This window comes from Nerophis ophidion, linkage group LG06 (genome assembly GCF_033978795.1).
Source record: "Nerophis ophidion isolate RoL-2023_Sa linkage group LG06, RoL_Noph_v1.0, whole genome shotgun sequence".
NCBI classification, from domain to species: Eukaryota; Metazoa; Chordata; class Actinopteri; order Syngnathiformes; family Syngnathidae; genus Nerophis; species Nerophis ophidion.
Window position 1 is genome coordinate 74,340,581 of NC_084616.1, and position 15,680 is coordinate 74,356,260.

The following is a 15,680-nucleotide window of genomic DNA, read 5'->3' on the forward strand; positions in this document are numbered from 1 at the left end:
ATAGTCATTATTGTCACCGATGTCCCACTGGGTGTGAGTTTTCCTTGCCCTTATGTGGGCCTACCGAGGATGTCGTGGTGGTTTGTGCAGCCCTTTGAGACACTAGTGATTTAGGGCTATATAAGTAAACATTGATTGATTGATTGATAATATATATATATATATATATATGTCTTGATTGGATTATCCAGAGAATAGTGCTCGATACCGTGGTAGAGCGTAATATGTAGGTGTGGGAAAAATCACAAGACTACTTTATCTCTACAGAACTGTTTCATGAGGGGTTCCCTCAATCATCAGGAGATGATATAGCTATAAATATACTCCTCCCCCCTTGATCCATCCATCCATCCATTTTTCTACTGGCAAACAATGTATTTTTCCAGTTTGGCACAGGTGTCACCTTCACTGTGCTGTGCCAATGCTGAAGGAACCCAGAGATGACACCAATGTCTCCAAAGAACAAAATAGGAACTATTCTCAGTAAAATACTGCAAGTAAAGGCTGAGAATCCAGCAGGGAGACAGCACCCCCTAGTGGCCTCTTGTTTGTAATATATTATCACCACAGTAGTGTGGCTGTATATAGGCCATCATCTGTAGCAAACAAGGGAGTACAAACTTGTTATTCCTGATAAAGTAGGCCACATGAGAATGATTCACACTCGCAGAAGACACATCTCTTGATCATGTTCATCCCAGAGGGAAAAAAACAACAAATCAACACAACACTGTGGGGGAAATTACAGAAGTGATTTAAATAGGCAGCAATAATAAATGCAGACAAGCTACAAATTGCTGTGAGACACTGCCAGACTATTTTTTGTTCTGGACGTGTAGAATCAAGGTTATGGAAAATAGATTAGGAAATAGGAATTAGACGGAGACAATGGAAGGGACAATGTACTAAGATGCTTTTTTTTTGGTGCTGACGCAGCTCATCTTCATAAACAACACTAAACTGAAGACTTTCCAATTACTTCAACTGCAGATAACTTGCACTGACAGCAGATTTCTATTGTGTCCTTTTCACCCTCTCAACAATACATTAGGAATTAGGTGGCCTATTATTCAGCGGTGGTCCTTTTAAAGGAGTTTATATAGTTAGGACCAGCGGGGTCACTTCTTTATATGTGCCTGTGAAGGACTCCAGACCGTCACCGTGTGGGTTGCATGGACCATTTAGGAAGGACATCAAGTCGAGCAGGTTTGACGTCGGCGTCGATCGGGCCGCTTTTCAGCTCCTCTTCCTCCGCTGTTCGTCTTGGTCGGCTTTTCAGCTGCCGGTGATGTCGTCTTCCCCTGGGGCTCATTCTCTGATCGTTCGGGTTTTTCTTCTGCTGCAGTCCTGCGGACACTCCACCTCTTCCTCTCGATCTTTCCTCCTTCTCGCCTTTTATACACTGAGAGGAGATAGCCAGATTGTGTTTGTCACTATGAATAAAATGTAATTGTGGCATACATAGTCTTCCTGTAGTGTCACCTGATTGTTCTAGGTGGCAGCAAAGAGCTGCAGGAAAACCAATTCCTCAGTTTTAGTTTATCTTTTCAATTCAAACACAAATGAGCAGGAGGAAACATTGTATTATCAATATTTAACTGTATGGTTAAAGCCATGCTTATTTATTATTTTGAGCATGTCTAGTAGAGTAAGTGACACGTGTATTCATCTTACTTAAAGTTTAGTTTGAATGTCAGTATGGTGATAACATTCAAGTTAAATAACTGTAATGTGCAATACAGGTTAATTTAAAATAAAAAACTAAATAAAATAAATAAAAATAAAACAAAAAAAAAATATAAAAAATAAAAAGAGATAGCCAGATTGTGTTTGTCACGCACCTGATTTTCATTGCTGCAGCGTCGCTCCAGGCACGCCCCGCCTCTCCGTTCCGCTGCATTCTCCACCTCCTGGCCTCCATCTTGAGCCGGGCCAAAGCGTGTCCCGCCCCGCCATCGGCTCCAGCCGGCTCTGTCCCTACAAAATACCCACTTTTAATAAAACATAATATAATTTAGCCATCTGGCCATGATTGTAAAATTCACATCCATGTTTATTCATGTTAGGCAGACCTGGGCAAATTAAGGCCCGGGGGCCACATGCGGCCCGTTAAGCTTTACAATCTGGCCCGCCGGACATTCCCAAATATATTTTTTTAAATCTTTAAGATGGAAACTATAGCCGCCATCATGATGTGCAGTGATGTTTTTTAAATGACCGTAAGTCTTCAACTCTACAAAGTATTTCAATGGTTGAAATCTGCGCTTTTGGATGATGAACCAGTTACTATGGTAATCTAATTAGTTACTATGGTCATCTAATTATTTACTATGGTCATCTATGTCACAGCAGCTCAGACGAGGCATCAAGCAGTGTGGGCGGGAAGCGATTCCACAGACGCGGAAGGAGATTTTCACAGCAAAGTTCTAAAGCTTAGTGATGTATCAGATGTATCAGATTGTAGGTGGGTTTATTTTGTACCTTTCGTGTTCATATTTCATTGTTTGTTGCATTTTTGTCACGTTTCACTTGATTGTAAAATATGTCGATCGAAAGGGGGTGTGCCATTTATATTTTGTCAATATTCAGTGTTTTATCGCTCATAGAAAAAGTTAAAATTCCATTATGTTTTATTAAGGTGGTCTGTCATAACGTTTTTAGCATTCAATCAGACATTATTGATTATTGTGAGGTTTTGTATTAGTGTTCCTTAAAATAGATATACCGGCCCCCAAACACATTTTTTTCTTTAAATGTGGCCCCCGGGTCAAAATAATTGCCCAGGCCTGATGTTAGCTGTGGACCTTTTAGGTGTTTCAATATGAATAAAATGTAATTGTGGTATACATAGTCTTCCTGTAGTGTCACCTGATTGTTTTAGGTGGCAGCAAAGAGCTGCAGGAATACCAATTCCTCAGTTTTAGTTGATCTTTTCCATTAAAACACAAATGAGCAGGACGAAACATTGTATTATCAATATTTAACTGTATGGTTAAAGCCATGCTTATTTATTATTTTGAGCATGTCTCGTAGAGTAAGTGACACGTGTATTCATCTTACTTAAAGTTTGGTTTGAATGTCAGTATGTTGATAACATTCAAGTTAAATAACTGTAATGTGTAATACAGGTTAATTTAAAATAAAAGAAACTAAATAAAATAAAATAAAAATGAAAACATTTAAAAAATTTAAAATACATTAACAATAAATAAATAAAAAGAATAAAAATAAAAATGTAATAGTCAAAAATGGTGTTTCATTTAAGAGAAGGAAACATTCTGTTCAATAACCGTACTTTCCAACCTTGAGACCTCCGAATTCGGGAGATTGGGGGGGGGGGGGAGGCGTATATTTATACTGTAGCTAGAATATTATATACATATACATATATATATATATATATATATATATATATATATATATATATATATATATATATATGGGGTTGTGGGGGGTACTGGTGCCTATCTCAGCTACAATCGGGAGGAAGGCGGGGTACTCCTTGGACAAGTCGCCACCTCATCACAGATATATATATATATATATATATATATACATATATATATGTATATATATATACTGTATATATATATATGTATATATACAAAAAATATCAATAAAATAAATACTTGACTTTCAGTGAATTCTAGCTATACGTATATATATATATATATATATATATATATATATATATATATATATCTAAAGGGTTAGAACAATACTTCGACCACAGGTGTCCTTTGAATTTTTTTTACTACCCGTATTTTGAAAAATAAAATTAAAGATGGCTTACAAAAAAGTTTTTTGGGCCTACTTGAAATAAAAGAAAAGTTTGCAGAACATTCAATTTACATTATGATTGTTTTTAACTTATTATCTAAAGCTCTTTAACCAAATTTGGATTTTGAATGCTAAAATATAATCAGTGTTGTTGCCTGTGAATTCTCAAATGTATTTTATTTACCTATCATATTTGAAATTAAAATTAATCAAAATGAATTGTCATGATCTCGCATTAAAGTTTGTACTTTGTTTGTTATTTTCCAGTGTTTAGTATTACTTCCTGTCCTGGTGCTCTTGTTTGTCAGTATTTCCTGTTTGGTCTCTGTGTTTTGCAGCACCTGTACTTTCTGCTTCTTGTCAGGCCAGCACACCTGTTCCTCATTGTTAATTATTTACTTAAGTGCTGCATTATTATTTGTTTAGTGTCAAAGTGTTCTGTTGCCTTCTGGTTTCCTGCTAGACCTTGCAGTTCTTCTGCCTGGTTACTAATTAAATGACATTCTGCCCGCAAACTGCTTGCCTTTTCTGCATCCTGGGATCACGACAACAGCCGACATACAGCATTCTCCCATCCATCCATCCATCCATCTACTTCCGCTTATCCAAGGTCGGGTCGCGGGGGCAGCAGCCTAAGCAGGGAAGCCCAGACTTCCCTCTCCCCAGCCACTTCGTCTAGCTCCTCCCAGGGGATCCCGAGGCGTTCCCAGGCCAGCCGGGAGACATAGTCTTCCCAACGTGTCCTGGGTCTTCCCCGTGGCCTCCTACCGGTTGGACGTGCCTGAAACACCTCCCTAGGGAGGCGTTCGGGTGGCATCCTGACCAGATGCCCGAACCACCTCATCTGGCTCCTCTCCATGTGGAGGAGCAGCTGCTTTACTTTGAGCTTCTCACTCTATCTCTAAGGGAGAGCCCCGCCACCCGGCAGAGAAAACTCATTTCGGCCGCTTGTATCCGTGATCTTGTCCTTTCGGTCATGACCCAAAGCTCATGACCATAGGTGAGGATGGGAACGTATATCGACCGATAAATTGAGAGCTTTGCCTTCCGGCTCAGCTCCTTCTTCACCACAACGGATCGATACAACGTCCGCATTACTGAAGACGCCGCACCGATCCGCCTGTCGATCTCACCATCCACTCTTCCCTCACTCGTGAACAAGACTCCGAGGTTCTTGAACTCCTCCACTTGGGGAAATATCTCCTCCCGGAGATGGCACTCCACCCTTTTCCGGGTGAGAACCATGGACTCGGACTTGGAGGTGCTGATTCCCATCCCCGTCGCTTCACACTCGGCTGCAAACCGATCCAGTGAGAGCTGAAGATCTTGGCCAGATGTTGAATCTGGCCAAGATTCACAGGGAAATGGACAGTCGCATCGCAAATAGCGAAAATCAAGAACTTTAAAGCTTTTTTTAGGGATATTCCTGGAGGTGTAAAATTTTGAAAAAAACGTCGAAAAATAATACTGATTTTTATTGTTTTTAACCCTTTTGAAATTGTGATAATGTTCCCATTTAAGGGCTCTAACCTTATATCAACATGTACAGACATTAATATGTTTGTTGTCAGCTAATGATAGCGATTTAGCAGACTTTAGCTGCTAATGTGAGCTATTATTGAATGTATATTATGTCGGAACAACCAGTGTTAAGTTTGTTAACTAAAAATTATCGTCTTAGTTATTATCAATGGTGTTAATTTGGACAACATTAGTTTTAGTCATAGTCTTTTGACAAAACTGTCTTTTAGTTTTTGTCAAATTTTAGTCATCTAAATTGATTTTAGTCTAGTTTCAGTCGACTAAAGTCTTCAACATTTTAGTCTGATAAAATTACAGTAAATATTATTGGCTAAATCATAAAGTATGAAGGATAACTTATCTTTGAAGTGGTCTTAAAACCATTGTCAAGGCCCGAGAGGGGGATCTTGATGACTGGGCAACCCAGTGTCAAGACCAGGACTATGGTGTGGATTTTTTTCCTAAGGTGCGAAGCGACTGGATCGGACATGGCGTGAAGGTAATGACATCTATTAATTTTAACACCCGAAAGTACTACAAAAACAAACGGTATAAACAAAAACTCGCACAAAGGCAGAACTATGGACATAAAAGAAAACTTGCAAACTATGGCATGAATAAGGAAAACTTACTTGGAACGAGAAAAGACCATGAAAAAAAGCAGCATGGATCGTCAGCATGAATAAGAAGGGTGTATTGAGGGTGTTGTCGCCAGGCTGACTGCCTGGCAACTGCAGGCTTAAAAGCCTACTGAAATGAGATTTTCGTATTTAAACGAGGATAGCAGGTCCATTCTATGTGTCATACTTGATCATTTCGCGATATTGCCATATTTTTGCTGAAAGGATTTAGTAGAGAACATCGACAATCAAGTTCGCAGCTTTTGGTCGCTAATAAAAAAGCCTTGCCTTTAACCGGAAGTAGCAGACGATGTGCGCGTGACGTCACGGGTTGTAGGGCTCCTCACATCCTCACATTGTTTGCAATCATGGCCTCCAGCAGCAAGAGCTATTCGGACCAAGAAAGCGATAATATCCCCATTAATTTGAGCGAGGATGAAAGATTTGTGGATGAGGAAAGTTAGAGTGAAGCACAATTTTCCCATCCAAAAACATGTTCGCTTGACCGCTCTGTGTTAAAGCTTCACAACAAACAAAGAAACACCGGCTGTATTTCGGTGCTAAAGGCAGCTTCAGTCCACCGCTTTTCACCAACAGCATTATTCTTTATAGTCTCCATTATTAATTGAACAAATTGCAAAAGATTCAGCAACACAGATGTCCAAATTACTGTGTAATTATGCGATGAAAAGAGACGACTTTTAGCCGTGTTTGGTGCTGGGCTAATTAATATGTCCGCTACAACCCGAGACGTCACAAACACACGTCATCATTCCGCGACGTTTTCAACAAGAAACTCCGCGGGAAATTTAAAATTGTAATTTAGTAAACTAAAAAGGCCGTATTGGCATGTGTTGCAATGTTAATATTTCATCATTGATATATAAACTATCAGACTGCGTGGTCGGTAGTAGTGGCTTTCAGTAGGCCTTTAAATAGTGATGTGGTGATTGACAACAGGTGCATGAGTCCAAATGAATCGGGTGCGTGACATGAGGACAGGTGAAAACTAATGGGTTGTCATGGAAACAAAGCAGGGCGTTAAAAATACTGGAACTGAAAAAATCCAAAAACCAAACAGAACGTAGCCAAACTAAACATGATCACCAGGACATGACACCCAGGAACTCAATACTTTCTGCCCAGGCTTCACTCCAGCCTGCCCCCTAAAGGGAGGAAGCAACACGGAAGCTGGCAGTCTTAAGTTCCACCCGATTGGCGTAAGGGGGTGGCCCTGCGATGAGGTGGCGACTTGTCCAGGGTGTACCCTGCCTTCCGCCCGATTGTAGCTGAGATAGGCGCCAGCGCCCCCCGCGACCCCGAAAGGGAATAAGCGGTAGAAAATGGATGGATGGATGGATGGCGTAAGGGTTTTTTTGGACGCCACGGGCCAGCTTCGACAGTGGGACGAATCATTGACTAATGGTTGGCCACCACTCATGGTACCATGAACTGATTAACGTGGACCCCGACTTAAACAAGTTGAAAAACTTATTGGGGTTTTACCATTTAGTGGTCAATTGTACGGAATATGTACTGTACTGTGCAATCTACTAATAAAAGTATCAATCAATCAATCAAAAGCCCGCCTCATGCTGGCCTGCCTCCGGTCACTTAGTAGGGTAAAGCACCACTACTGTAACGCCGGTTCGGCATCGTGGTACCGGGTTCGATTCCCTCGAGGATGCGTCAAACGAAGAACACAACAAAGGTAGGATCTAACAAATGTATTAACAAAAAGTGAGCTATGAACAAAAACACTGGAGCTAATAAAAAAGGAAACAAAAGACGCTAGCGTGAAAGCTAGGAAATATAAAGAACTAAGTAAGACTTGGCACGATGGCATGAAAAGTAAAAACAAAGATGATTAACATGTGAGCTAAAGATGACAATAAGGTGGCTTAGCTAATGAGCTAGCGAGAAAAACATACCTGACGTTACTTGTTGCATGTGAGCAAATTAGAGTCTCAGGCAGAAGAATGAAAAGAGGAAGGCTTATAAAGGGAAGGTGATTAACAGAGAACAGGTGTGCAGGAACCGGGAGTAACAGCTGAAACTAATAAGTAACCATGGTGATGGACTAAACAGGAAATAAACGGATCAAACTGAGAATGAGCACAAAGATGGAAAAACAAACAATAATATGTGAAGATCCGAGTCACGGATCGCAACAACTACACTGCAAAAAGTCAGTGTTCAAAAACAAGAAACAAAAATACAAAAATGAAGGGTATTTTTTTTTAACTAAGCAAAATTATCTGCCAATAGAACAGGAAAATTTAGCTTGTCAAGACTTTCCGAAACCAGTAAAATTAGCTAACCTCAATGAACCCAAAATACCTTAAAATAAATATATTCTCACTATTAACAAGTGCACTACTATATGAGTACTTACTTTCTATTGTTTCATTGAAAATAAAACAGCAAAGTCCATTTGGCTGTCATCTGTTTTAATTATGAGACACCATTGTTTCAAAGTCAGGATTTTTTTTTTCATGCTTGAAATAAGAAAAGATTACTTAAAAAAAAAGTAGTTTTATACTTGTGAGTGTTGATGACACAGCTTTGCAACTTGATATTCTAGTTTCAAGCATGTTTTACTTGTCTGGGTCATAAAATCTCAGCAAATTTAGGACCAAAACCCTTAAAACAAGTATAATACTCTAAAATAAAATCTTATGTATGGCCGCGCAAGTCCTGGGATGACCAAAATGTCCATAACACACCCAGCCGAGTCCCACGGGGATGGGGGATTAAAGTTGGAAAAGTAAGCAAAAGTTCCAAAAATGTCCAAAATACCCAGGTTCGAGTCCCACAAGTCCCGACGCCGGCCGGGATGCCCAAATGTCCACAACGCGTCCAGCAAAGTCCTACAGGAAGGTAGGGAGAAAAGTGAGACAAATCGGTAAAATGTTCAAAAATCACACCCCGGCACTTTGAACCTGGGTAGGTATTTTGAACATTTTTGGGACTTTTGACAACTTTTCCAACTTTTCTCTCCCATCCCCGTGGGACTAGGCTGGGTGTGTTATGGACATTTGAGGCATCCCGGGACTGGTGCGGCCGGTGGCGAGACTTATGGGACTCGAACCTGGGTAGGTATTTTGAACATTTTTGGGACTTTTGACAACTTTTCCAACTTTTCTCTCCCATCCCCATGGGACTTGGCTGGTTGTGTAATGGACATTTTGGGCATACCGGGACTTGCGCAGCCGACGGCGGGACTTGTGGGACTCGAACCTGGGTAGGTATTTTGAACATTTTTGGGGACTTTTGCCGACTTTTCTCTCTCACTTACCATGGAACTTTACTGGGTGCGTTTTGGACATTTTTTGCATTCTGGGACTTGTTTTGGAAAGTCTTGACAAGCAAAATGTTCTTGTTCTATTGGCAGATAATTTTGCTTAGTTCAAATAAAATACCACTAATTTTCTATTTTTTTTTACTTATTTTTGAACACTGACTTTTTGCAGCTTGGGACTCAAACCTAGGTAGGTATTTAGAAAATGTTTGCGACTTTTGCCGACTTTTCCAACTTTTATCCTCCCCCACCCCGAGGGACTGGGCTGGGTGTATTATGGACATTTTTTGAGGCATCCCGGGACTGGTGCGGCTGGCGGCGGGACTTGTGGGACTCGAACCTGGGTAGGTATTTTGAACATTTTTGGGGACTTTTGCCGACTTTTCTCTCTCACTTACCATGGAACTTTACTGGGTGCGTTTTGGACATTTTTTGCATTCTGGGACTTGTTTTGGAAAGTCTTGACAAGCAAAATGTTCTTGTTCTATTGGCAGATAATTTTGCTTAGTTCAAATAAAATACCACTAATTTTTTATTTTTTTTACTTATTTTTGAACACTGACTTTTTGCAGCTTGGGACTCAAACCTAGGTAGGTATTTAGAAAATGTTTGTGACTTTTGCCGACTTTTCCAACTTTTATCTCCCCCACCCCGAGGCACTCGGCTGGGTGTATTATGGACATTTTTTGAGGCATCCCGGGACTTGTGCGGCTGGCGGCGGGACTTGTGGGACTTGAACCTGGGTAGGTATTTTGAACATTTTTGGGGACTTTTGCCGACTTTTCTCTCTCACTTACCATGGAACTTTACTGGGTGCGTTTTGGACATTTTTTGCATTCTGGGACTTGTTTTGGAAAGTCTTGACAAGCAAAATGTTCTTGTTCTATTGGCAGATAATTTTGCTTAGTTCAAATAAAATACCACTAATTTTTTATTTTTTTTACTTATTTTTGAACACTGACTTTTTGCAGCTTGGGACTCAAACCTAGGTAGGTATTTAGAAAATGTTTGTGACTTTTGCCGACTTTTCCAACTTTTATCTCCCCCACCCCGAGGGACTCGGCTGGGTGTATTATGGACATTTTTTGAGGCATCCCGGGACTGGCGCAGCCGGCGGCGGGACTTGTGGGACTCGAACCTGGGTAGGTATTTAGAAAATGTTTGTGACTTTTGCCGACTTTTCCAACTTTTATCCCCCCCACCCCGAGGGACTCGGCTGGGTGTATTATGGACATTTTTTGAGGCATCCCGGGACTGGTGCGGCCGGCGGCGGGACTTGTGGGACTTGAACCTGGGTAGGTATTTTGAACATTTTTGGGGACTTTTGCCGACTTTTCTCTCTCACTTACCATGGAACTTTACTGGGTGCGTTTTGGACATTTTTTGCATTCTGGGACTTGTTTTGGAAAGTCTTGACAAGCAAAATGTTCTTGTTCTATTGGCCGATAATTTTGCTTAGTTCAAATAAAATACCCCTAATTTTTTAATTTTTTTACTTATTTTTGAACACTGACTTTTTGCAGCTTGGGACTCAAACCTAGGTAGGTATTTAGAAAATGTTTGTGACTTTTGCCGACTTTTCCAACTTTTATCTCCCCCACCCCGAGGGACTCGGCTGGGTGTATTATGGACATTTTTTGAGGCATCCCGGGACTGGCGCGGCCGGCGGCGGGACTTGTGGGACTCGAACCTGGGTAGGTATTTAGAAAATGTTTGTGACTTTTGCCGACTTTTCCAACTTTTATCCCCCCCACCCCGAGGGACTCGGCTGGGTATATTATGGACATTTTTTGAGGCATCCCGGGACTGGTGCGGCCGGCGGCGGGACTTGTGGGACTTGGACCTGGGTAGGTATTTTGAACATTTTTGGGGACTTTTGCCGACTTTTCTCTCTCACTTACTATGGGACTTTACTAGGTGCGTTTTGGACATTTTTTGCATTCTGGGACTTGTTTTGGAAAGTCTTGACAAGCAAAATGTTCTTGTTCTATTGGCAGATAATTTTGCTTAGTTCAAATAAAATACCACTAATTTTCTATTTTTTTTTTTACTTATTTTTGAACACTGACTTTTTGCAGCTTGGGACTCAAACCTAGGTAGGTATTTAGAAAATGTTTGCGACTTTTGCCGACTTTTCCAACTTTTATCCCCCCCCCACCCCGAGGGACTGGGCTGGGTGTATTATGGACATTTTTTGAGGCATCCCGGGACTTGTGCGGCTGGCGGCGGGACTTGTGGGACTCGAACCTGGGTAGGTATTTTGAACATTTTTGGGGACTTTTGCCGACTTTTCTCTCTCACTTACCATGGGACTTTACTGGGTGCGTTTTGGACATTTTTTGCATTCTGGGACTCGTGGGACTGGAACCCGGGGAGGTATTTTGGACAAAATTGGGACTTTTGACCATTTTGGTTGCCTTTTCCCCTCTTCTTGCCCGCCTTCCTGTGCACCATTGCTGGGTGTGTTTTGGACATTTGGACAAAAATAGTTTCAAGCATGTTTTACTCAATATAGGTCATCAAATCTCAGCAACAAACTGTAATATCTTACTCAGATCATTTAGGACCAAAACCCTTAAACTGACATAAAATCTGCTTAGTGAGAAGAATGGTTTTATCAGACAGAAAATAAGCAAATATCACCCTTATTTGAGATATTTAATCTTACTTAGATTTCAGTTTTTGCAGTGTAGCAAACGTCAACAATTGCACCAATGATGATCGGGAAAAAAGCGAAAACTGAGAGAAGGAAAACGAAGATACCAGCTTTTCGAGTATCAAGGTGGAATGTCAGAACAATGCGTTCAGGGTCTTTCAGACAACCTTGAACACACTTGACGACTCACGCAAGACAGCTATCATTGACCGTGAGCTCCTCAGACTTAATGTCGAAATTGCTACAAGGGACACGTCTTGCTGACTTTGGCTCTCTGAAGGAAAACCAGTATTCTGGCAGGGAAAGAGAGCGAGAGGGATTTGCAGTGAAAAACACTCCCATGGTGGACCCACCGACAGGAGGCTCTAAGCGGATCCTTGCAATCCGTCTTTCTTCCAGCTTTTTGCTGATGATGCAGCTCTGGCATCCCACACCGAGTCCGGGCTCCAGAGGCTGATGGACAAGCTTTCATCGGCCTGGAAAGAATTTGGTCTCAGCATTAATAAGATCAATGACATGGGCCGAAGGGCAGCAGGGTGGAAACAGGGGTTAGTTCGTCTGCCTTACAAGACGAAGGTCCTGAGTAGTCCTGGGTTCAATCCCGGGCTCGGGATCTTTCTGTGTGGAGTTTGCATGTCCTCCCCGTGACTGCGTGGGTACTCCGGCTTCCTCCCACCTCCAAAGACATGCACCTGGGGATAGGTTGATTGGCAACACTAAATTGGCCCTAGTGTGTGAATGTTGTCTGTCTATCTGTGTTGGCGACTTGTCCAGGGTGTACCCCGCCTTCCGCCCGATTGTAGCTAAGATAGGTACCAGCTCCCCCCGCAACCCCAAAGGGAATAAGCGGTAGAAAAAATGGATGGATGGATGGACATGGGCCAAGATGCTGAAACTCCACTCTCCATCTCTGTCGATAATCAGACTCTGGAATGTGTCAACACCTTCGCATACCTTGGATCCGCAAACTCTGGCGTCTTGTCACTCAACACAGAACATACCACCCGTCTGGCGAGAGCCGTCAGTGATGGTCAGGCTGTCCAAAAGAGTATAGTTGTCAGGGTTATTTGGTGACGAACCCCAAGATGCAGAGAAGGAGGCAGGCATTGGATAAGTAAACATCAATCAGTCAATCAATCAATGTCCATCAATGTTTATTTATATAGCCCCAAATCACAAATGTCTCAAAGGACTGTACAAACCATTACGACTACGACATCCTCGGAAGAACCCACAAAAGGGCAAGGAAAACTCACACCCAGTGGGCAGGGAGAATTCACATCCAGTGGGACGCCAGTGACAATGCTGACTATGAGAAACCTTGGAGAGGACCTCAGATGTGGGGAACTCCCCCTCTAGGGGACCGAAAGCAATGGATGTCGAGCGGGTCTAACATGATACTGTGAAAGTTCAATCCATAGTGGCTCCAACACAGCCGCGAGAGTTCAGTTCAAAGCAGATCCAAGACAGCAGCAAGAGTCCCGTCCACAGGAAACCATCCCAAGCGGAGGCGGATCAGCAGCGTAGAGATGTCCCCAACCGATACACAGGCAAGCGGTCCATCCTGGGTCCCGACGAGCGGTCCATCCTGGGTCTCGACTCTGGACAGCCAGTACTTCATCCATAGTCATCGGACCGTACCCCCTCCACAAGGGAGGGGGGGACATAGGGGAAAAAAGAAAAGAAGCGGCAGATCAACTGGTCTAAAAAGGAGGTCTATTTAAAGGTTAGAGTATACAGATGAGTTTTAAGGTGAGACTTAAATGCTTCTACTGAGGTAGCATCTCGAACTGTTACCGGGAGGGCATTCCAGAGTACTGGAGCCCGAACGGAAAACGCTCTATAGCTCGCAGACTTTTTTTGGGCTTTAGGAATCACTAATAAGCCGGAGTCTTTTGATTTAATAAAGATACTGAGACAAAAACAAAACCAAAAAGGGTACAAACAAAAGCATGGACATGGGCGGATATAGCAAACTAAGGGCTATGAACAAACTAATCGGAAGCAGGGAACAAAAAACAGTAAGCTACGAAACATCTACCAAATATAACTTACCGCTACGCTGCATTCACACGACCAGTAGGAATGACAAGTAGAAAATGACATTGACACAACAACACAATGATCCAGCAACTGACACAAGACAAAACAGGTACAAATAGGAGCAGGCTGATTGACAGCAGGTGTGACCAGATGCCAATCAGCCGCAGCTGAGAGAAAACAGGACACAGGGAGACAAACAGGAAGCTGAACCAAAATAAGAGCACTAGACAGGAACTAAGGACAGGAAATACTAAACACACAGAGGAGAAACTAAAACACAGTGGCAACTCTGACAATAGTGGAACAACCAGCTATCCACGCGCACTAAACTCCAGGTCTACCTGGTGTATGGCGGCCAGGCCTGCACCACCTACACCAGACATGAGAAACAGCTAAACAGCTTCCACCTGCGCTGTCTTCGCCGCATCCTGGGAGTCTCATGGCAGGAGAAAGTTCCCAAACCGGAATGCTGCCACACCTATATTTATTATATTTCATCTTTCTTCTATTTATGTTCCAAAATGTTGGTGCTGTGTGTGAATCCCTAAAGGTGATCTTTAATGACGTTATGAATTGACATTTGATGTTACCATGAATTGATTAACAAGGACCCCCACATTAGTTTTGGATGATACCACAAATTTGGGCATCAATCTGATACCAAGTAGTTACAGGACCATACATTACCATGAATTGATTAACGTGGACCCCGACTTAAACAAGTTGAAAAACGTATTCGGGTGTTACCATTTAGTGGTCAATTGTACGGAATATGTACTGTACTGTGCAATCTACTCATAAAAGTTTAAATCAATCAATCAATCAATCAATCAATCAATCAATCAATCAATCAATCATTGACGTTTATGTTGAGTGAAGTGTTCCATGCTGGGTTTGCCACTATCTGGGAGGAACAAACCGTTTTGCATTTTTGATAGGGTGTACGGTAAACTGCAAAAAGTCAGTGTTCAAAAACAAGAAAAAACAATACAAAAATGGGGGGTATTTTATTTGAACTAAGCACAATTATCTGCCAATAGAACAAGAACATTTGGCTTGTCAAGACTCTCCAAAACAAGTAAAATGAGCTAACCTCAATGAACCCAAAAATACCTTAAAATAAGTATATTCTCACTAATAACAACTGTACTACTATATGAGTACGTATTTTATATTACTTCATTGAAAATAAAACAGCAAAAGTCCATTTGGCGAAAAGTTGGCAAAAGTACCAAAAATGTTCATAATACCTAGCCAGGTTCAAGTCCCAGAAATCCGTCAGCCGCCGACCAGGATGCCCAAAACGTCCAAAACACGGCCAGCAAAGTCCCACGGGAAGGCGGGAAGAAAAGTGGGAAAAGTCGGTCAAATGTTCAAAAATCACACCCGGGTTCGAGTGCCACAATTTGAGTCTTGGGACTCAAACCTGGGTAAGTATTTTTGGGACTTTTGCCGACTTTTCCAACTTTTATCCCCCCAACCCTGTGGGACTCGGCTGGTTATGTTATCGACATTTTTTGGGGCATCCCGGGACTTGGGCGGCCGGCGGCGGGACTTGTGGGACTCGAACCTGGGTAGGTATTTTGAACATTTTTGCGAACTTTTGACGACTTTTGTCACTTTTCTACCCCACTTCCCGTGGGACTTAGCTCCACTGCAAAAACTGAAATATAAGTAAGATTAAATATCTCAAAAAAGAGTCATATTTGCTTATTTTCTGTCTGATAAGATAATTCTTCTCACTAAGCAGATTTTATGT

General features: G+C 41.9%; 1 long non-coding RNA gene across 1 annotated transcript; it reads right to left on the reverse strand.

The window, feature by feature from the left end:
• Positions 1-669: 669 nt before the first annotated feature.
• LOC133553989 (uncharacterized) lies at positions 670-13,993 on the reverse strand. Its single transcript, XR_009807039.1, has 3 exons — positions 13,934-13,993; positions 1,842-1,977; positions 670-1,402 (listed from the first exon to the last, which is right to left on the reverse strand). It is a non-coding gene; the product is annotated as an uncharacterized LOC133553989 (long non-coding RNA).
• Between the last annotated feature and the right edge of the window lie 1,687 nt (positions 13,994-15,680).